At 35.6% G+C, this 22343-nt stretch overlaps 1 protein-coding gene and 2 long non-coding RNA genes across 6 annotated transcripts in view; 2 read left to right on the top strand and 1 right to left on the bottom strand.

The window, feature by feature from the left end:
* The window catches only part of pcdh17 (protocadherin 17), a 147296-nt gene that overhangs the window by 16701 nt on the left and 108252 nt on the right, over positions 1–22343 (top strand).
* LOC147841827 (uncharacterized) lies at positions 8309–9243 on the top strand. Of its 2 annotated transcripts, none has more exons than XR_015502767.1 (2): positions 8309–8503; positions 8952–9243. It is a non-coding gene; the product is annotated as an uncharacterized LOC147841827 (long non-coding RNA). The 2 variants fall into 2 exon arrangements; XR_015502766.1 differs by having other exon boundaries at positions 8838–9243.
* Positions 12409–20135, bottom strand: LOC147841826 (uncharacterized). Its single transcript, XR_015502770.1, has 3 exons — positions 18306–20135; positions 16577–16640; positions 12409–15358 (listed from the first exon to the last, which is right to left on the bottom strand). It is a non-coding gene; the product is annotated as an uncharacterized LOC147841826 (long non-coding RNA).

Genomic DNA, 22343 nt, shown 5'->3' with positions numbered 1-22343 from the left:
TAACTCATAAACGCATTCGTAATTTTACCCCTCCCTTGTACAGTTCCGCTTGAACGCTGGAATTAATCTGGAGAAAGTCATTGTGGCGGAGTCGTCGGGCTAGATTGACGACGTTGCTCTGAAAGCACAATGAATGGATGGATGAGTGAATGATACATACAGTCTGGAGAAATGAGCGGATATGAGAGGCTGTCGGATTTCTTCCTATCCTTCTTCAAGACCAAATACATCTCAGCTCTGTGAATTTGGAGCCAGAGAGACGGCTGCTGTGTACAGTGTTCAATTGTGCTGATATTTCATATTTGTTGTAACTGTAGACACTGGGAACGTTCTGAAAATGTAATGTACAGTTTTGCACACCTAGTTATGTAGGTGTGGGGTTACTTTGAGAGTAAAAAGCATAGGCAGACAACAAAAAAACAAAAAATAATAATAATATTAATAACTGTGTGTCTTCCTGAAGCAGCAAATTTATATTTTTAGCTCAAGTATCTATTTCACATGGTAAATTTAAATATATGAGCATTATGACAGGAGTGGCAGTGCGATATGGTTGTATATTGGCACTAGTGGGAGATGTGCGTCGGTCTTAGTGTCCCACCAGTGACGATATACAACCACATCGCACTGCTACAAGTGTGATATTGCGTTTATACAACAGATTGATGGCAAAATTGTGTAAATATATATATAAAAAATCAAACATGGAGAGTCTAAAAAGTTAAAAAGAAGAACTACTTTCTTCTGCCATGTATTTACATCTGCAGCTGGCGTCAGAACAGCAAAAACCATCACTTTAGAGCTAGTATTTGAATGATTCTCTAGCATAATATCTAAAGTGATGACAAAACAGGTGATTTTGCTCACATTTTAAATTTCCCAGTATGTCTTTGCTGCAATCGTGAGACCACAATAAGTAATTTCGAAAAAAAAAAAAGCCAAAGCAAAGCAAGCACTTCTAGACTATATGGTATAAATACAGCACTACAATATACAAAAGAGATTGATCAGCTGTAATTTGAAATTTACAGTTTTTCTCCTCTAAGGGCTTATTATGCGGCCTTTGTCGCCATTTTGTGGCGGAACGTTAACTATTTACTCTGCCCATAACAGCTGATGGATGCCGATGCGCTGTATCTCCGAAATTATCAATATTTAATATAGGCTCTGTCCTTGTAAATAAACTGCATAGTTGCAATCTAAAAAACTACATTCTTGCCTAAAAAAAGCTTAAAAAGTACATTATGTTGCCCAACAGCAGCAATTTTTTTTTTCAAACTGTACTGAGTTTATTCATCTGCTGTCACTCTATGTGGGCAGAGTAATACGGATTGGTGAGTAGGCTGCATGAGTTCTTTTATTACAAAATATCACAAGGCTATCAGCCAATTTGAGTATAATATATATAATATAAAAGTAACTGTTTGACCAAAGTACATCTTGCCTGGAAAAAAAAAGGTTTTATTTTATGTAATTATATTATATTATAATATATATTATATTATATTATATTATATTATATTATATTATATTATATTATATTATATTATATTATATTATTGTGGAATCATTTTCATTCACAACAAATGAAAACCTTTACCACATTTTCAAATTCCGAGGAGAAAAAAAAAATTATATATATATATATATATATATATATATATATATATATATATATATATATATATATATATATATATATATTTTTTTTTTTTTTTTTTTTTTTAATTTGGAAGAAATTTGACCCTCTATAAAATAAAACAAATATTAACATTTTGCTCAAACCCATACCTGATAAATCCCGTAAATCTAGAAAAACTAAGAATTGGTCTCTCAATTTTATTCGGTACTGTATATATTGTCTCCTAAAGTAATACACTGTCTTCTGAGAATATTTTGAAACATTTATGTGGGGTGAGAAATGCTGCCACAATTGTGGGACAGTTCTTGAAACACATAAATAATTTTCACATGAATATTAAAACAGTTTATGATTATTCCAGACTTTGTTTAGATAACCATAATTTGATAATTCATTTTTTATGATGGATTTTAATATTCTAGCATTGGAAGTCTAAGTTTGGAGAGCTGGGCATAATTAGAACAGCAGTGCAGATAGTTTTGGATGTTTGTGTTGGTTGTGTCATTTTGGTGAAGCGTAATACTTCCCAAAGTGCAGAGGTTTTTTAATTACTTAAACAAACGTCGACCCTATTAGTGTTGCATGCGGAAAGTAGAAATATTCCAGCAAGAGTTAAGCAGAAGACCACAAGATCTGACCCTTGAGGAGGAAAACATTGAGACACTTAAACTAATTTGCTTGGAAACTCATACTGGAGGAAACCTAAAACTGTTTATGTTCTTGTTTTTAAAGCATATATCGATGCTTTTGGAATGTGTTTAAAGGGAACCTATTATCCCCCTTTTTCAATATGTAAAATAAGTCTTCACAGAGTGTGTATGTAAAGTTTCAGCTAAAAATACCCCACAATTAATGTTTTAAAGCTATTTGAAACTGCCCCTTTTTTGGGCTTCAATCAAAATTTTGTCATTTTGGTTAATGACCAGGGAACCTATTTTATCCCTTTTTAAAGATTAAAGATAAATCTTTTGTGTCTCCAGAATATGTCAGCAAAGTTTCAGGTCAAAATACCCATCAGATTATGTATTATACCTTTAAGAATATTGGTATTTTCTGCTCTAAACACAATGTAGCTGTTTTTGTTGCCTGTGCCTTTAATGCTAGTTTTCCCTACCCACCGTTCCCATGTGTCTGTCAGAGTGTGCCTCAATCTCCGCCTTGGCTGCGTCAGATAAACTGCACAGTGACAGACATGAAGGAAGCAGATCTCACACATCGTTTGAGAGAAATACTACAGTAAGAACTTTCCCAATGATTATTTGATGGGTTTGTTGTGGAGTTGCAACAATGAGTCACACACAAGGTTGTTACAAAGTTCACGCACGCACATATGTAAGGATTTCCGTTATCTTAATGTACTTAATAAACCTGATTTAACATCCAAAAACCGGGATTGAAGTGTCTTCTTTTAAAATTGTACTAACATGCGGCTGTGGTGATAAAGATGGTAAAATCGCTGTAATTAGCCACAAAACTGGCAAAACGTAAAATACTTCTCATAAGATCGGGCTGGATTATACGCTTTACTATGGAGACATGGTAATATGCGACTTTCAATAAAATCTGTGGGCGGAGAAATCGCACTCCTATGTCAAGTTGCGGTGGGCCTCAAAATGAGAGGGATTTGGATCGTATTCTACCGTTAAGAAATTTTAAAAAGAAACTTATTGTCTATATATCACTCCAAATCACTGTGGACACTCTATATCTACACACAGTTCTGTCTAAACAGCTTACAAAAGATGATTTTCAACAAAGGTGCCCTTTAAATTTAAATGTGAATTTCAAAAGAGGGCGGAGCTACAAATGACTATGCATCACCATAGCAAGACATTAAAAGCTGGGCTAACATTATTTGTGCGAAAAACTAAAAGTGTAAAAAGTATGTAGTCTATGGGGACCACAGACTTGATTTGTGCATCCTAAAACTCCAAATGTATAATCCTCTTAGTCGCTGACACTTTTCAGCAGGTGAAAACTTCAATGGCACACGGTTGCTTCTCACTCAGGACTGTTTATGCTAATGAGGAAGAGATCATGACTAATAGGTGGAGATTTTTCCCTCTGTTAACATGTACAACAGTCAGTGTTTCGGCAGACTGTTTTTTTTTTGTTTGTTTTTTTGTTTTTTTGATCAAGTGTGATTATAAAAAATAAATAAATTAAATAATTATTGTTTACTTTTAAATGCTGGCTATATTCACACACTATTTAACTATTTAAACTGGTGATGTTTGCACAATAGGTCCCCTTTAAATCAAATCTGCATTAAATTGTTTCTCTCTCTATTGATTTCATTGTAACTGTAATTTCACAGTGTTCCTCTTTTCTTGTCCACATCGGGTGTTTGAGAAACAGGTTCCTGTTACTCTCTGTCAGTATTTGTTCTGGCGGCTCCACCAGAACTCTGATGGCTAAAGCTAGCCTTGCTAAAGCTCGAAGGCACTGGCGTTGGAGTTGCTGTCAAAGGTTTAGTTGCTTTCATGCTTGTTTGTTTTGGACGGCAGGATAAGCTAACCCTGATGAACATGGCTTGAACTGTGTCAGTGATGTCAGGCTGAATGACGCCTACATTTCAGATGGCTCACGATTGTGCGTAGCTGCACTCCTCTCTCTTTCTCTCTGGCATCAGTTTCCAGCTAGCATCTTTAGCCATGTGGCGCTTAGCTTTCGAGATGAGACACTCAATCAGACAACTGCTCTTTAATTAGAAACAAAAACATCATCTGCATGTTTAAATGATGCCGACTCTTAAGCTAGCAATCTGCTTGGTTACACGTGTCAGATGGCTGACCTCTGGCCTTGTTTCCTCAGTCTGAATGCTGTAGGAACTTGTAAATTGTTAATGCTAGCCAGTGTGGCGGCTAAACAAGAGCTCAAATCAAATTACAAGGCCTGAGTGAAAGAGGCCAAAGCAGACAGAAGAGCAAATAATTGAACACGGGAACTAAGTTTGAGCTGGTTTTAATGAATGGAGTGAAATCTCACACATGAGTGGATTGGGAAGGACTACATTGATGTAGTAACAGAATATGTTTGTTACTAGATGAATACTCTGCCGTGTAAAACTGTTTACTTTTATTTATTTATTGTTACTGTATTTATTTTATTGAAGAAAAGGTGCCCAAAAATCTCCATATAGTTTTTCCACACAATTTTGTTTTAATTAACAGACTTCTGTCTATTTTTACAGCCAAATGACTCACTCATTTACTTTCCTTTAAGCTTATTTATTCATTCATTTTCCTTTGGCTTATTCCATACTTCTTATTAGTGGTCACCACAGAGGAATGCACCACCAATTCAAACATATAAGACTCTATAAACAAAACATTTTTGCTGCTGGATAATCATTTAATGCAGAGCACCATGTCACTTGCTCTAGTTTACTCATGGGATGTTTTTTTTTTTTCCCTCATGCAAATGTTCTGCAAACACAAATTCTGTACTTTTTGCTCAACAAATGTTCAACTTAGGACAAATAAGTCACCTAAACTCTGGATAAATACATTATAAGCTAATTTCCTTTTTTAGTATCTCTAAAAATATTCATGTATTAATTTTCCTTTAGCTTATTCAATACTTTTATCAGGGGTTGCGACAGAGGAAAGCACCACCAATTCAAACATATAAGACTCTATAAACAAATATATATATATATATATATTTTTTTTTGCTAGGTGAACATATATATGTTTTAAACATTTCTTTCTTCTGTTACAAATGAAAAAGCTGTTTGCTGGATAAGTTGGCAGTTCATTCCACTGTGGTGACCTCTGATGAATAAAGGGATTAAGCTGAAGGAAAATGAATAAATTAATGAATTATTTAATTAATATACATTTAACGCAGAGCTCTGTGTTACTTGCTCTAGTTTACTCATGGGTGTTTTTTTTTTCCCCCTCACGCAAATTTTTGTACATTCTTGTACAAAAGATTTGATTGAGGCAAAGTCTGCGGTAGTCTTTCCGCTCAAAAAAAAAAAAAAAAAAAAAAAACAACTAAAGACAAAACACCACCTAAACCTTGGATAAATACTTTATAAGCCAGTTTTATTTTATTTATTTTTTTTTTGCATAACTATATAACTAATCTTAACTATAACTATAACTATATCTTCATAAAGGGATAGTTTACCCAAAAATATGTTTAATTCCCTCATGTGGTTTTAAACTTTGAGTTTCTTTATTCTGTTAATACTAAAGATATTTAGAAAAATGCATGCTTGCTGGATAAGTTGGTGATTCATTCCGCTGTGGCAACCCCTGATTAATAAAGGGATTAAGCTGAAGAAAAATGAATGAATGAATATACATTTAACGCAGAGTGCCATGTCACTTGCTCTAGTTTACTCATGTGATGTTTTTTTTTTCCCCTCATGCAAATTTTCAGGTCAGTTATAACTTTTTGAAATTGCACAGATGCGATTGAGGCAAATTCTGTATTTTTCGCTTAACAAATGTCAGCTAAAGACAAAAAAAATTGAAATCTTGGATATTATTTACATTATTTTTATTAAAAAATAAATTTTATAATTTACTTTACTTTGTGGTTTGAAACCTGTATGTTTTTTTATGTTGAAAAAAAGGAAGATATTTTGAAAAATGCTGGTTGCCAAAAAGCTTCTGCAGTCAACAATTACAATGGAAGTCAATGTGCCCAAGCATCCAGTATTTTTCAAAATATCTTATATTGTGTTCAACAGAGGAAAAAACTTTGAAAGAATATCAAATACATTTTGAACAAGTAAAAACTATCCCTTTAAGAAAAGCTCTTCTGTAAGCCATTAAATGAACAGGCCAACCACCAAGTCGCACCTGTTACTAAATTCAGTTGTCAAACTTTGTAACTGAAGAATCGACTGCATCATCTTTCCAAAATCTACCCTTAATCAATGCGAACAGACTTTTCTTCTTCTTTGACAGTAAAAACACACACAGCTGTCTGTTACGGCGCGTTTGGCCACAGGGAAGCGAGTCCTCACAGCTCTCCGCTGTGTCCTTTCTCTGTGTGGCAGAAATCGTGGAGCATTGTTCAATCACAAGCTGTGCTTTCAAGCACCATCTCTCCTTTTATTATTTGCAGATTGCGTCAGTCCCCCTGCAGGGCCACTCTAGACCCTGAAGGGTTCTTGGGATACCTCCCATGGGGCTACTTCTGCTAAACTGTTTAAATGGCAGTATCCACTTAAGGCTGTGTTTGTTTGCCTCCCTTTTATTTACTTGTTTCAGTCTCTGCTTTTTTATTCATCAAAAGACAGAGTTGCCGGATTAACATTAAGAACACACTTCTGGGAATTTACATGAAGATGTTGTAGAAGGTAATGATAAAAACGGCATCTTGTTTCAATGTCAAACGACGTGCAACATGCTTTATTAAGTGCTGGCAGTTGTCCAATAAACATCTTTTTTGACAGATGTGTTCAGAGGAACACTTTCAATGGGAATTTGTGCTCTCTTTTTTTTTCTCTCTCTCTAAGAGATTCAGCTCTTAAAACTGCAGGCACTGTTTTTTTTTTTTTCAGCCTAAACACATTTATAAGCATCTTTTTGTCACACATTATTAATGTATGTCTGTACATTTCAATTACAGTACATACTTTTTTCCCCCAAGTCTGTTTTCTTAAAATGAATTTATTTTCCTTCTGCACTGAGACACAAATCTACACTTCAGCAGGTCTTACAGCAGTTCACATAAAACATCACAAAGGGTTCTATTCATGCATATCTTTTCAAATTATAAACATTTTATTGTTTATATTAAAAAATAGAAAAGTATTTATTTTCAGGGTGTTCGTAGTATTTGCAGAATTATGGAGTGATCCTCTCTATAAAAGTTCAGATTTTTGTACTAGAACTGTAAGCAAATTAGCACATAGTTAAAGGTATAGTTCACCCAAAACTGAATGTTCAGTCATCATTTACTCACCCTTTGCTTGCCACAAAAAAGCAGAAGAAACTGTAACTATTGACTTCCATAGTAGTAGAAACATATACTATGGATGTCAATGGTTACAGATTTTGAACATTTTTCAAAATATCTTCTTTCAAGAGTTCACACTTAGCTGATGATTGATTATAAAGCGAATTTGGCATGCTGTCCCTGGAGAGAACCCTGAGCTCATAAGATACTAGAGCCGGGGGCTCTCTCCCATTTACAGGATGATAGGGGAGTTTGAGCTCTGGTAGGTCTCGAGAACTCACCCCTTATTTAGGGCTGATGACAGATTGCTTTAGAGATATACTGTTGGTTAAGTGTTTGATAATAGTGCTAATTTAGATTGATCATTGATAGTTTTTGGACTTTGAGAGGTAACCGGAGTACCCTGGAAAATCCACGGACAGGACAGGAGGACAGGAAGAACATGTAAACTCCACAAAGAAATGACAACTGGCCTATTAAGGACTAGAACCAGTGACATTCTTGCTGTGAGGCAACAGAGCTAACAACTGGGCCATCCTATATAGGGAAAGGCAGATGAGTAAGGGTGGAAAGGGGGATTCTTTAAGGTGAAGAACTGAAGTAAGAAACTTTTGTTTATAATGAGTTAAGAATCATCTGATTGGTGAATCATGCGTTAGCTAATGCAGGACCAGCTGTGATCAATCATAAGCATGTGCTCCTCCCGAAATTAGTTTATAAATAAACTTCACTGTTCAACAGAATAAGGAAGCTCACAAGGGTTTGGAACAACTTGAGGGCACACAAATAGTGATTAAATGTTTGGGTGAACTATCCCTTTAATGAAACAATTACTTATCGTTTGCATATTTAAAGATAACATTTTAGAAATCTTGTAATACAAAACCATTCAACTTGGAAAAACACAGAAAAAAATTGGATTTACAAAATTTTTTCAAGGTAAGTGGTTGCAAACTATTTATTTGGGCTAAATTTAAACAATCAAATTAAGTTGAACATTTCTACATTTTACTAGTTTGTTTAAATTCAGCCTGTATAGAGATTTTTCAACCACTTACTTTAAAACAATTAGTACATCCAATGAGTAATTTTTTTTAGCATAGTTATTTTTTATCTACCCTATTCACCTGCAGTGTTTAGCCTTAAACGCCTCACTTTTGTAAACTTCCAACAGACTTGTTGCTGGTTACTGTAAATGTTGTCAAAGAAAATAGGCAATTAAAAAAATTCCCACTAGCATAAACAGTCATTTACACACTTCTCGTCTGCCTAGGGGTGATGTTTGAACAAGTTCTCCGTACTCCTCCCGTCTCTTGTTCCTCATGCTATCCACTAGGTTTAATGAAACAGCTAAAGATAGCTCCTGGCTCTTGGTCTGTCTTTCCAGTGAGGTGTTGTGCGCAGGAAGATGGCTCTGTTTCAAGGTATCGGATTGCCATGTGACAGGACCGGCTGGTAACATAAACCCTGCATCTGTGACCCGGTCAAGTTTAATGAGTGAGCTTGTCAGCACTCATGTTTTGTACACAGTCTTATCTGTCTACAGTTACATCTTTTCACCTGCAGCCCTGCACTGATTGGCTGGAGGCTGTCAGCACCCGGAGAAAATGTCTGACGTTTTATTGTAGCTGTTATTTCTGTTTGTTTTTCTTAATCGGAGTAAACAGGGTGTGAAAATGCTTGAGTGGCAAAAAGATTGTATCTGTTTATGGTTCTTTTCTTCTGTATGCGTGTTTGTTGTTGTTTTTTTTTCCTTTGTGTCTGTGAAGACCATGGCTTTTCATGTGTGCTCGGATGTAGCCATCAAGCGGCGGCACATAATAAAGAGATGTATAAGGTGACAGGTGACAGACTCCTGTAAGAAAATGATTGGGAGAAGCTGGAACCCTCATTATTGTGGCTGTAGGAAATGTTACATTTAAAATTTATTTTTATTTTATTTTATTCTATGTGATTTTTATTTTATTTTATTTTAAATAAGACATGTGCAATTTTGCTAGACCAGCCTAGTCATCTGTAAATCCTTTGTATTATTATTATTTTATTTTAATTTAAATGTTTATGCTAATTATTAATTGTATTTATTTATTATTTAATTAGCTAATTTCTATTTTATTTACTTACTTACTTATTTTATTTATTTTTTATTTATTTACAAGATATGTGATTTTACTAGACCAGTTTAATCACTTGTGAAGCCTTAGTATTTTTTTATAATTTTTATAATTTAAATATTTAAATGTTTATGTTAACTATTAAATCGTATTTTTATTTTATTTTAGTGTATTTTTCCATAACACCTGTGCAGTTTTGCTAGATCAGACTAAAAAAACTACATTTATTTAGCTAATTCTTATTATGTTTACATTTAATTTAATCTAATTTAATTTAATTAGTTTTTTTGTAATTTATTTTATATTTATTTTATTTTACTGTCCATAAGATGTGTGATTTTGCTAGACCAGTCTAATAATTTTTGAACCCTTAGTATTTTTTTCTCCATTTTTAGTATTTAAATATTCATGCTAATTATTAATCAGTTTTTTTTTTGTGGAATTTTTGCTAGACCAGGCTAAAAAAATGACATTAATTTTGCTATTTTTTATTTTATTTTATTTTATTTTATTTTATTTTTACCTTTGTACACAATTAATACCGCATATAATAATAATAATAATAATAATAATAATAATAATAATAATTAATAACAATAATAATAATAATAATAATAATAATTATTATTATTATTATTATTATTATTATTATTATTATTATTATTATTATTATTCATTCATTCATTCATTCATTCATTCATTCATTCATGTTCTTTTTGGCTTAATCCCTTTATTAATCCGGGGTCGCCACAGCGAAATGAAACCGCCAACTTATCCAGCAAATGTTTTTACACAGCGGATGCCCCTCCAGCTGCAACCCATCTCTGGGTTCATTCATACAAACTCATTCACACTCATACACTACGGACAATTTAGCCTACCCAAGTCACATGTACCGCATGTCTTTGGAGTGTGGGGCAAACCAGAGCACCTGGAGGAAACCCACACAAATGCAGGGAGAACATGCAAACACCACAGAAACGCCAACTGACCCAGCCAAGGCTCGAACCAGCGACCTTCTTACTGTGAGGCGACAGCACTACCTACTGTGCCACTTTTATTATTATTATTATTATTATTATTATTATTATTATTATTAATAATAAAACTAGTATTAGTAGTGGTAGAAGTAGTAGTATATCATGGTCTACATTTCTTGTTTAGTGTAAAAACTAGATTTACCATCATCCTCAGTTTCAGCACAATAATGGTCGAGTGTATTTATAAAGCATCATGGATTAAAAATAAAAAAAGACCAAATTTGTTTATACCAATTCTCTTGAGCACTACATTCTTGCATTGTATTATTTAATTGGCATAGCTGGAGTAAAAGGCGCGGATATTTTATGAAGCATTGACTTTTACAGAGAACTCATAAATGAGGCAGATAATGTTGAATATGATTGTCCTCCGTTTAGTATAGTAGACGATGCAAAGTTTCTGCTAGTAGATTGTAAATCAATGCCTTTCTCAAGTATCTGTATTGCAGAACAGCACTTAAATACGCACTGTATTGAAGATTACAGTCATCCACTTATATTTACAAAAACAGTATATCAAAACATGCTCGTGTTACAGGCAAACATGGAAATTAATGCGTCTTGAAGGCCATCCCATCTCTCCGTCTTTAAAAGAGTCGTCATTGGCGCCCTTTTAAAGTTAGATCAATCCATAGTCTCTGCACGATTGATTGCTTCAAAGAGTGAGAGGTTCATAGCAGGCCGGTCCAGTCGCAGAGTTGTTTTCTGAGAGACCGCTAACACACTCGGAGCTGGTAATTGCAGCTTGGCTTTCTCTTGCATGCTCTCTCTGTGCTCTTGTCATTTCATATCAGAATTGCAATGGCTCACGACGCTTGACGGCTAAATCCAAATTTCTGACGATTAGATTATCTTGTCACCACAGCAATATTCACACCTTTCCGTCAATTGATTTGTTAATAAATGAAGTGGTGCTCTCAAAAATCCGCCGCCTCTAGTCTGAGCCGGATCTGAGGTCAGTAAATATGCAGGGCTTAGCGATGTCAATGCCTTTCTGGCTTAGTGTTTTACAGGCATAGTTTACCATGTTATAATTTACTCCCCTTTATGTCAATTCCACACCTGTATGCATTTTAGAACACGCACACACACGCAAAAAAAGATATGTTATAGCTAGACCAGAAATCTGCAGATTTTCAGCCCATCATTGAGTCTGTTTACTTTGTTGTGCACTGTAAAGTTAAGTTAAGGTTAACTCAAATAATTTGAGAAAACCGATTGCAACAAACCATTTAAGTTCAAAAACTGATCGTAATCAGTACTGTGAACTTAATCCATTTAAGTAAACTAAGCACTTTGAGCAAAATAAACCCAATAAATAAAGAGAACTCAAACCCACTGAGTACTTAAAACCCAATAAGTTAAGACAACTCAAACTTTTGAGGTAACCGATTGCAACAAACCATTTGAGTAAAAAAAAATAATAATAATAATCTAAGTGAGTACTATGAACTTACTCCATTTAGGTTGAAGAGGTATTCACTGTAGTTAACTCATTACCTTCGACACTCAGTTTAAAACTCTTTTCAAATGAGTACAATTAACTTTCAGGTAATTTGGAGTTAATTACACTCATTTCATTTAATAAAGTTGACTGTTGGCTTTTACAGTGTGTGTACATTTGTGTAAAATTTCAGTAATATTACTGACTAATATGAAAACCTTCAAATGATTTACTCACAATACAATTTGAAAAACATTTGTTTGAATGACTTCCTGGCACTTCACCCTACCCCACACATCTCCAAGCAAAAGAGAATTGGGATACCCCTACCCCTTCACATGTGCACACAAAATGAATGGATAGGGGAAGTGAAAGTATAGTGCTAAGGGGCAAATTTGGGATTAGGCCTGATTGCTTGTGTTCACACTCATTTACATATATCGTACTGTTATCAGCTGAAAAAGTGTATTCTTAACATAATGGTTATCAATCTACTATGAAAATGATACTTTGATAAATTAGGGCTTATTTCTACTCGTTTATCCACTTCAGATGCATGGTGCTTGGTGTAAGGGTTTATATTTCTTTATTCCGTACATTATAAGAGTTTTAGCTGAAGGGACAACAAGACAAGCAATGCTTAGATTATTATATAAATATGTTCTGCACGTTTTTCTTTCAGAAACCCGATTAGGCATGGGCCGGTATAAGTTTCTAACAAAAACCTATAAAAACCTTAGATTTAAATGTCACAGTTTTGTGATGTTATGATTACTGCATTCAAAATATATTCTTTTTCAATGTCTGAGTAAAAAACAACTTTTTTTCAGTTTTGACCATAATAGCTGCATCCGAAATTGCATACTTCCATACCATATAGTACGCAAAAAAAAAAAAAAAAAAACATTATGCGAGCTGAGTAGTATGTCCGAATTCATAGAATTCGAAAAACAGTATGCGAGAAGTACCCGGATGACCTACTACTTCCGGCGAGATTCTGAAGTGCGCATACTGTTGTCCTAAAAAACAAACAAACAAACAAAAGTGTTGAAAAAAATCTTACAAACACCGTAGGAACAGTATGACAGAAAGTTTTGGCGGTTTTAAAACCTTGACTTTTCCAAACCGTGGTGTACCTTAAATACGGTTAATGTCCCATGCCTATACCCAATAAATGAACAATTAAAACAGCACTTAGAAAATATCAACTCAAGAAAATATCTGATCATAGCAAAGTGGAAGTATGTTTGCATAACAAATTTAATTTAATAATGACAAAAATGATCAGATATCCTAACCAAAAAAGACAAGTTGATGAAAATAAGAGAATAATTTCAGTCACGTTCCCACATTTACTGCCACCATCATGAAAAATCCAAAGCAGGGGTCGATGTTTTCATAACAAACAAAAAGTATAGTGAAGCCAAACTGGAGGTCACATTGCCAAAAACAAAAACTCATGGAATTGTATTCCTAACTGCTGGAAAGTTGGGAGCAGCAGTCAATCATTCCTCTTTATAGGAAGAAAAGATTGGAGGGCAGAAAGGAGAGAGAAATCTATTGACTCAGACCCTTTCGCTCCCTCAATCTCCCATTTGAAGGTGGAAATTTAAGCACGTTTGAAGGCAAGGTCGGCCGAGTTTATAGCTTTAGATTATGCAATTGTTTCTTCGGGGCTTTGCTGATTAATTCCATACTCTGGCTGACAGGTTCTTAATGCACAGCGGACAGGGCTGCTGCGGGACGTTCTGACAGCATAGCATTAAGCAAACCTCGCTTTTCTCAATTTATACGCACACATAAAGAGAGATGCACGTAGCTGACCCTGAGAGAAATGGAAATGGAGAGAGAGAGCGAGTCACCTTGGAGTGAAAGACAATTGTTCTGAGCGCTGGCACAACAGTAATGCACGCAGGCTTTTATGTGCGAACGTGTGTGTGTGTTTTTGTGTGTGTGGCATCTCTTTCTGGAGCTGTTTGTAGAGCAGTCTAACGGCTTAACAATGCTTTCTTTCATTACTGTATTGAATCATATTATATATTTAATTTTCTGCTTTGCTTATGAATTGTTTATCATCTCCCCGTGACCTAAATTCTAGGCTCTGTTGCTCTGTTGAGTCAGTTGGCAACATTTTAATCTTTATCAAAGCGCGTTGGATTGTAGAGGAAGGCTGCTGCGCTAATGAATGGACTCTAATGGTCCCACGGTTTCTGGATTCTATGCCTGGCTCATGGGAAACACTTTATGTGATCTTTGGTCTGGTGTAGATTATATCATGTGTTTGGAAAGAAAAAAAAATGTGTTGATGTGGTTTGCTGTAAACTAATTTGGAAAGAGATCTGAAGCTCATTTGCTGTGCTTGTTTCCAGAATGCTTCAGGAGTGGAGATGTTTAACCACCCTCCTTTTATTATGCATGACAAAAAGCTTTAGCAAGTTAGGCGTTTTGTAATTAGTGGTGCTTGCTCTAAGGCTCGTGCTATCATTCATGCTCAGGGATTTGGATGGACCCCTTACCATGAGAACTGCATCTTCAGCACAGGCCTGGCTACCGCAAACTAACTAGCAACCCCCCAGAACACTCTAGAAACTATTATGCCCTAACAACTTTCCATGACATTATAGCAACAATTCTATCAAGTCACCTAGCAATCATTTTATGAATTATCTTAAACACCTCCCAGACAGAACACCCTAGCAACACCTTATTTTCCTTAACAAACTTCCATTACATGCTGTGAACTACCTTGAATACACAATCCTTAGCAACCAAGTAGAACAATCCAACAGCCAATTCCCCCAACACAACACTGACAAACCCCCTAATCCTCCGAACACAGTAGCAACTAACTACATTAAAGACCACCCAACAAGCCCCAAAACCAAAATAACAGCCTGACAACCCAATAAATAAAACAAACCCTCATCTGCTAATTTACAAAACTGCTGCTAATTAATAAACCCTGCTAAAACAATAAACCATTGCAACAACTCAAAACAACAAAACACCCCTGCAGTCTTCTGAACACCCCAACAACTCCCTAAACACACAGATGTCACAACAAGACCCTCGCACTCAATAGAGTAATCCAACAACACCCTGATCACAACATCACCTTTACAACACTTTAGAGCAACAGACACACTCCCAAAACACATCAGGACACCATAACAAAACCCTGAACACAATAGAACACCTTAAAGGGTCACGAAACACCAAAACAAATTTTTTGAGCTGTTGACAGTCGTATATGTGTCCCACACTGCTAAAAACACTATTAGGACACCTATATTTCAGTAAAAAGTGTAAATTGGTTGTTTTTGCGATATTTCAAGCAAATTCGTACTTCCTGTTTGAAACGAATTTTTGAAGCTGCGTCACGGTCATGACATAATAGCGTTGTATTCCAGCGTGCAGACTGGACGTCTGTGCCAGAGTGTGTCTTATTACGTCTTACAGTGTGATGCATTAATGCATGAGTAAGACTTGGTTCAAACCAAACAGCGCGCTCTATTCTGCAACTTCATTAATATTCATTAGTGTCACTGTTTACACCAGAGACGCCACGTTGTGTTGGCAAAACAAGCGTGGAGTGTTGCTTTTATAGTTTGCTGCCATTAAGTTTCGTTTTCATTTTCTCTCTGTGAGAGCTCAGACTCACGTGTGGATTAACAGTGTACGCGACGCTCGACAACAATAACTTACGTGTCCAAGGAGGATTATTGTTTACCTGAGAGCTGTTCTCATCTGCAAACACTGAAATCCGGATTTTCTTGTAGTCTTCTCTTCATAAAGACGCGGCTCTAGTTGCTGGTGATTGTCCTGTCTCTACAGATTTGGTAAGTGAGCGACCAGTGCTCTTTGTTTATTCAGTTTGTTCGTATCGAATTAAGTTAACTATTGCACTGAGTGCAAACTTGTTAGCACCGCATTTTGTGACCGGAATAACACACGCGGCTTTCTGACGCTACCTGTCGTGTGCATCTAAGTTTCCGGGAATTGCGGAGCTTTTTTTTCTCTCATTCGCCGTGCGGTATCAAACATTGCATGAAAAATACACGCTTAGAGCAGATCCTCGAATCAAATATCGCGTTTGTCGCGAGGGGCATAAATGAATTCCCTGAATGAAAGAGCCAAACTGCAGTTAAAGTCCAACATTTAATAATCTGGCAAATAATTCAACTACAGATGTCCATGTAGGTTAAACACAATGACTGTAAAAAATACACCATCACTTTCTCATGTGTGTGTATTTTGACTGAAACTCGCGCGTGCCCAAATAGACACTCCCACACCATCCCACTTTAGTTCCTCCGACACTCCCCCCTAAACAGAGCTGGACACGCCCGCTTTTCTGACTTTTTCCGAAGTAGAGGTGTGAAAACACCCTGCTGAAACGAGGGGGTTTCATGGCCCTTTAACAACACATAATCAGCACCAAAAGCACAGCAACACCCTAAACACAATAGAACAGGGGCCTGTTTCAGTAAGGAGGTTCAAACAACTCAGAGTTTAAACTTGAACTCTGAGTTGATTTACCGAGAGATTAAAAACTCTGAGTTTTCGGTTTCAGAATAGCTGATCTGAGTTGGATCAATCAACTTCGAGTAGACCAACTCAGAGTTAAGCGCGCACACCGTGACTTTAAAAAGGCATTATCAATAGAGCGTAGACATTACGAGTGACTATGGCAATATCTTATAAAAGAGATCACCATTTCTTTCTCCAGCTGAACTTGATGTTCTCATGCAAAGTTATAGCAAATATGAGTGTATATATTTGAAAAGAAGCAGCCATCAGTGAAGAAGAGACAGTTAGCGTGGGAAAACAGCTGCTCAAGTTAATGCCTAATTTCACTTTTTAAGTATTTAAATATTTAAGTATAATAAAATAAGTAATGTAATTTGTGACGTTTATATTTTTTTTCTAAACTTTTTTATACATTTATTAGTTTTAAATGATTTAACAGTGCACTTGTGTGTCTGCCTTTTTTATTGATCAAGTGATAGAGGTTAATATAACATTTAGAAGGTAAGCAGTACTAAAAATATTTTTTAGAAAGAATAATAATCCCATTAATCTAGTTACAGTGCATGTCGAAGGTGAATTTAATTTAATTATTTATTAAAAAAGGATAAGCCATTCTCGTACAGTTCTTCTGTGTGTGACTAAAATGTAGGCAATAGCTATGTTTCCATCCAAATATATTACATAAATTTATGTGCAAAACTGGAATATTGCACAAAAGATGCGAATAAAATTCCATCCAACGAGTCAAAGAGAAAAAAAATCGTCACTTCCTGATTAAACTGGCACCAAATATCAACAGTAAAAACAGAATTTACTGTGGTAGAAGAAGCTGCGTCAATTAATTCTTTATTTAGCCTAATTAATGTACTTGCGCCTCGATGTCAGAAGACTGAAACACAATGAACACGTGGGGGCGTCTGAAGCCATGAGACGCGGAGACTCTTGACACGCACCAGACGTTCGGAGATAATTAATAATATACTATAATACTGAATTAGTTAAGGCATTTTACAATGACTAAAACAATATTTAAGACGTATTACAGTGTGCCCAGCCTGCTGGTTTGTCCATTTACACACATTTTCATTATCATATGATCATGATCTTTTTTTAATGTACATACTGTAATTTGTTCAGTAAAAGTGTTTCCATCGTAGTTTATGCGCACATTTTCTATCGAATAAAAGTTTATCCTACTCAGTTATGCGCGGTTTTTATGCATATTTTAAAAAGTTATGTGCATGATGACGTTTCTATCATTCGTTTTTTATGCACGTATCCAAAATAAGCATAAAAATAGGTGGGTGGAAACGTAAGGCTAAGACGAGAAATACCGCTTCATCTTTAAAAAAGGGGAGGAGACCGACAGAAACTCTGAGTTTAGAGAATAAAACCTGCTTCTGACCAGGTTAGATTCACAGAGTAAGTTACCACAGTAACTGACTCTGAGTTAAAGTTACCTTTGTTTCAGAAACAGGCTTGACTTACCCTGCTTTCTCGAGTTTGACAAACCTGCCATTTTGAAACGGAAAACCCAGAGTTTCTCTCATTTCAGGGTTAAAATACTCTGAGTTTTCAGTTAACCTCCTTTCTGAAACAGGCCCCAGATGTACAACCCCCAAGAACACCCAACCAATCCCCAGAACACAACAGGACACCCTAGCAAGACCCTGAACACAGTAGAACAGATGTACAACCCCTAGACATACCCAAACAACCCCCAGAACACAACAGGACAGCCTATACACCCTAAACACAATAGAACATCTACACTTAGCTAACAAGCAGCTATACAACAGTGAACATAACAGGACATCCTAGTATCACCCTGAACACCAAAGAACACCTTTACAATACCCAAGAGCACACCACTAGCCCAAGAATACACAACAAGACACCATAACAACACCCTGAGCACAGTAGAACACCCTGACAGACCCAAGAACACAACAGGATACTCTAGAAGCATCCTGAACACACCAAAACACACTTACAAGTCCCCAGAACTTTTCAACAACACAATGGACACAATAGAACACCCTGACAAGCTTTAGAACACAACAGGGCACCCTAACGACACTTTGAGCTCCAAAGAACATCTTTACAATCCCCAAGAACACCCAGCAAGCCCACAGAGAACACAACATGACACTCTAGCAACACCCTGAACACAATAGAACACCCTGACAAGCTCCAGAACACAAGAGGACATGCTAACAACGCCCTGAACAGAACAAAACACCCTTGCAAGCCCCCAAAAAGCCGTAGTAACCCAATTGAGACAATAGAACACCCTGACAAGCTCCAGAACACAACAAGAAACTCTAGCAACATCCAGAACAGAACACACTTTCAAGTTCTTAGAACATCTTAGCAACCCAATGGACACAAGAAAACACCTTGACAAGCTTCAGAACACAACAGGACACTCTAAGAACACTCTGAACAGAACAGCTTTGAAAACCCCAGAAAGCCGTAGTAACTTAATGAACACAATAGAACACCCTGACAAGCTCCAGAACACAACAGGACACTGTAGCAACACCCTGTAAACAGAACAGAACAGCTTTATAAGCCCCCAGAATGCCCTAGCAACTTTATGGACACTATAGAACACCCTGACAAGCTCCAGAACACAACAGAACACCCTAGCAACATCCCGAACAGAACAAAACACCCTTATAAGCCCCCAGAATGCCTTATCAACCCAATCGACACAAAGGAACAACTTGACAAGCTCCAGAACACAACAGGACACCCTACAACATCCTGAACAGAACACTCTTACAAGCCCCAAGAACACCTCATCAACTAATTGGACACAATGGAACTCCCTGACAAGCTTCAGAACACAACAGAACACCCTAGCAACATCCTGGACAGAACAGAACACCCTTACAAGCCCCAAAACACATCAGCCACCCAATGGACACAAGGGAACACCCTAACAAGCTCCAGGACACAACAGGACACTCTAACAACACCCCGAACAGAACCGAACACCTTTACAAGCCCCCAGAATGCCTTATAAACCGAATGGACACAAGCGAACACCCTGACAAGCTCCATAACACAGCAGAAGATACTGAACAGAACATCCTTCCAAGCTACTAGAACAACTTAGCAACGCAATGGATAGAATATAAGACCCTAACAACCAGATGAAGACGATATAAGACCCTAACAACCTGATGGACACAATTAAACACCATAGCAGAACACAGAAGCAACTGACTGGAGTATTCTAACAATCCTCTGAACTCAATATAACACCGTAACAACACCAGGACATAATTTGACACCTTTACAAACCCTATCACCACTAGCAATTTAAAACGCAACATTTTCACAGGCAAACAACACTCACATTTTTTATGGAAAAAAACACTGGTTCTATATATAGTGGCAGTACGTCATTTACAAGTTTTTCACATAGTGTGTTTAAAAAAAAAAAAATCGTGGGAACATGAATGTTTTCGAGGTCAACAGCTACGCACAGTCTCTCGTTCCCATCTCTTTCTAAACTGCTGCTAATTAATCTTTTGCTGTTCACTTGGATTACAGGGTTGAGGTCGGGAGCCTTTGCGGGCCAATCAGAGATTAACACCTCACTGTTCATCTCCTTCACTCCTTTAAGCATTGTGTTGGACAAATAGCATTCTCTCAATTGAATCTTCACCTCCATTACTTTGTTTTCAAACTACCTAGATATTTAATACATTTTTAAACGGATTTCACACGACGGCCTGGCGGTCTGTAGAGATTGTTCCTGCGTGACGGCGAGAAAGCGGTTTGGCGTGAAACAAGCCTCTATTTTGAGAGAGCGTGTGAACTGCTGTGTTAGGCGTTTCAGGGAGGAGAGGAGGAGAAAAGCAATATTTCACTCTCCGAGGCTGAACATGTCACAGATGTGATTTGGTGATACTAACACAAATGGTCCAGCGACAACAATAGCATCTTGTTTAAAACTTCCCAACTTCTGTGCTTCAAGGCCCAAAAATGTACCTTACTTTATTTATTTATTTATTTATTTATTTATTTATTTATTTATTTATTTATTTATTTATTTATTCATCCATCCATTCATTCATTCATTCATTCATTCATTTAATTATTAATTAATTAATTATATCATTCATTCGTTCATTCAGTTTTTTTTCCATAACACCTATGCAATTTTGCTAAACCAGCTTAATCATTTGTAAACCCTTAGTAATTTTCTTTTTCTTTTTATTATTTAATTGTTAATTAGTATTTAATTTTGATCTAGACCAGTTAGACCTAGACCAGCTTTAAAAATATTTTATTTTATTTTTGTTTTGTTTTGTTTTGTTTTGTTTTGTTTAATTTTATTACAAATTTTAAATGTGCTATTAAAAAAATACAATTTTATTATTTTTTTTTCCAGATGGTGTACCATTACTAATTAAAAGAAACAATTCTTCTAAATCATTGTAAACAAGGTTGTGTGTGTATATATATATATATATATATATATATATATATATATATATATATATATATATATATATATATATATATATATATATATATATATATATATATATTTATATATATATATATATATATATATATGTATATATATATATATATATATATGTATATATATATATATATATATATATATATATATATATATATATATATATATATATATATATATATATATATATATATATATATATTGATATTTTCTCACACACTTTGGAACTGGATTTGTTTTATAAAGATGTATATGTACACCAATTCATAGATCATTGCAGAATGAAGCACTTATCACTTTTGTCACCTGAAAAGTATTTTAAGATGATTTTAAAAAAAATTTAATAAAAATAAAAAAACTTCCAATACTCTTTAAGTAAAAAAAAAAAAGAGGCTTCCATTAGCAGTTGCTGTGTTGATAAAAGCATGCTCATATGAGAGATGAGAGGCCAGCTCATATACTCATCACTGCTCATTGATGCATTAGTATTTTCAGCATTCAGACCTCTGAGAGGGAAGCACATAAATAATCCATCATTTCTCGAGTTCATTCATTCAGCCACATAGAACTTCCCGAAAAAGTGTGTAAGATTTCTTAATACACGTTTAGAACTTGTGTGTCTATATATATATGGGTGTGTTTTGGACTTTATGTATTATATAACAATGTTAATGTATATTTATGGTACACTGAACTGAATGATTAATTGGGTTTACTAAATTTCACTCTACAATTTACTATGCTTTACATTGACATCGTGTTGCAGCTTCTTTGATTTTAAATCTGGATTATAAAGCAAAAAACAAAACATGTCTCCATGATGTCCAAATTTACTGGAATTGCTATACTTGTGGGGACATTTAAACCTATCCTAACCTTATGCCTAAATCAGACCACCACAGGAAACAATCTGCATTTTTTATATTCATTCATTATGTGTGATTTATAAGCCGTTTTTCTCTTGGAAACCAAAAAAATGTCCCAATGAGGTCCAAATTTACTGGTATTGCTATACTTGTGAGGACATTTAAGCCTACCCTTGACCCAGCCATCACAGGGAACAATCAGCATTTTTATATTTCCTAGATACTTTATTATGTGTGATTTATGAGCCGTTTTCCTCATGGGGACATTTTTGGGTCTAAAT

Source organism: Danio rerio, chromosome 11 (genome assembly GCF_052040795.2).
Source record: "Danio rerio strain M-AB ecotype USA chromosome 11, GRCz13ab, whole genome shotgun sequence".
NCBI lineage: Eukaryota > Metazoa > Chordata > Actinopteri > Cypriniformes > Danionidae > Danio > Danio rerio.
The sequence above is the reverse complement of the archived record's forward strand: the minus strand, read 5'-3'. Positions and strand labels throughout refer to the sequence as shown.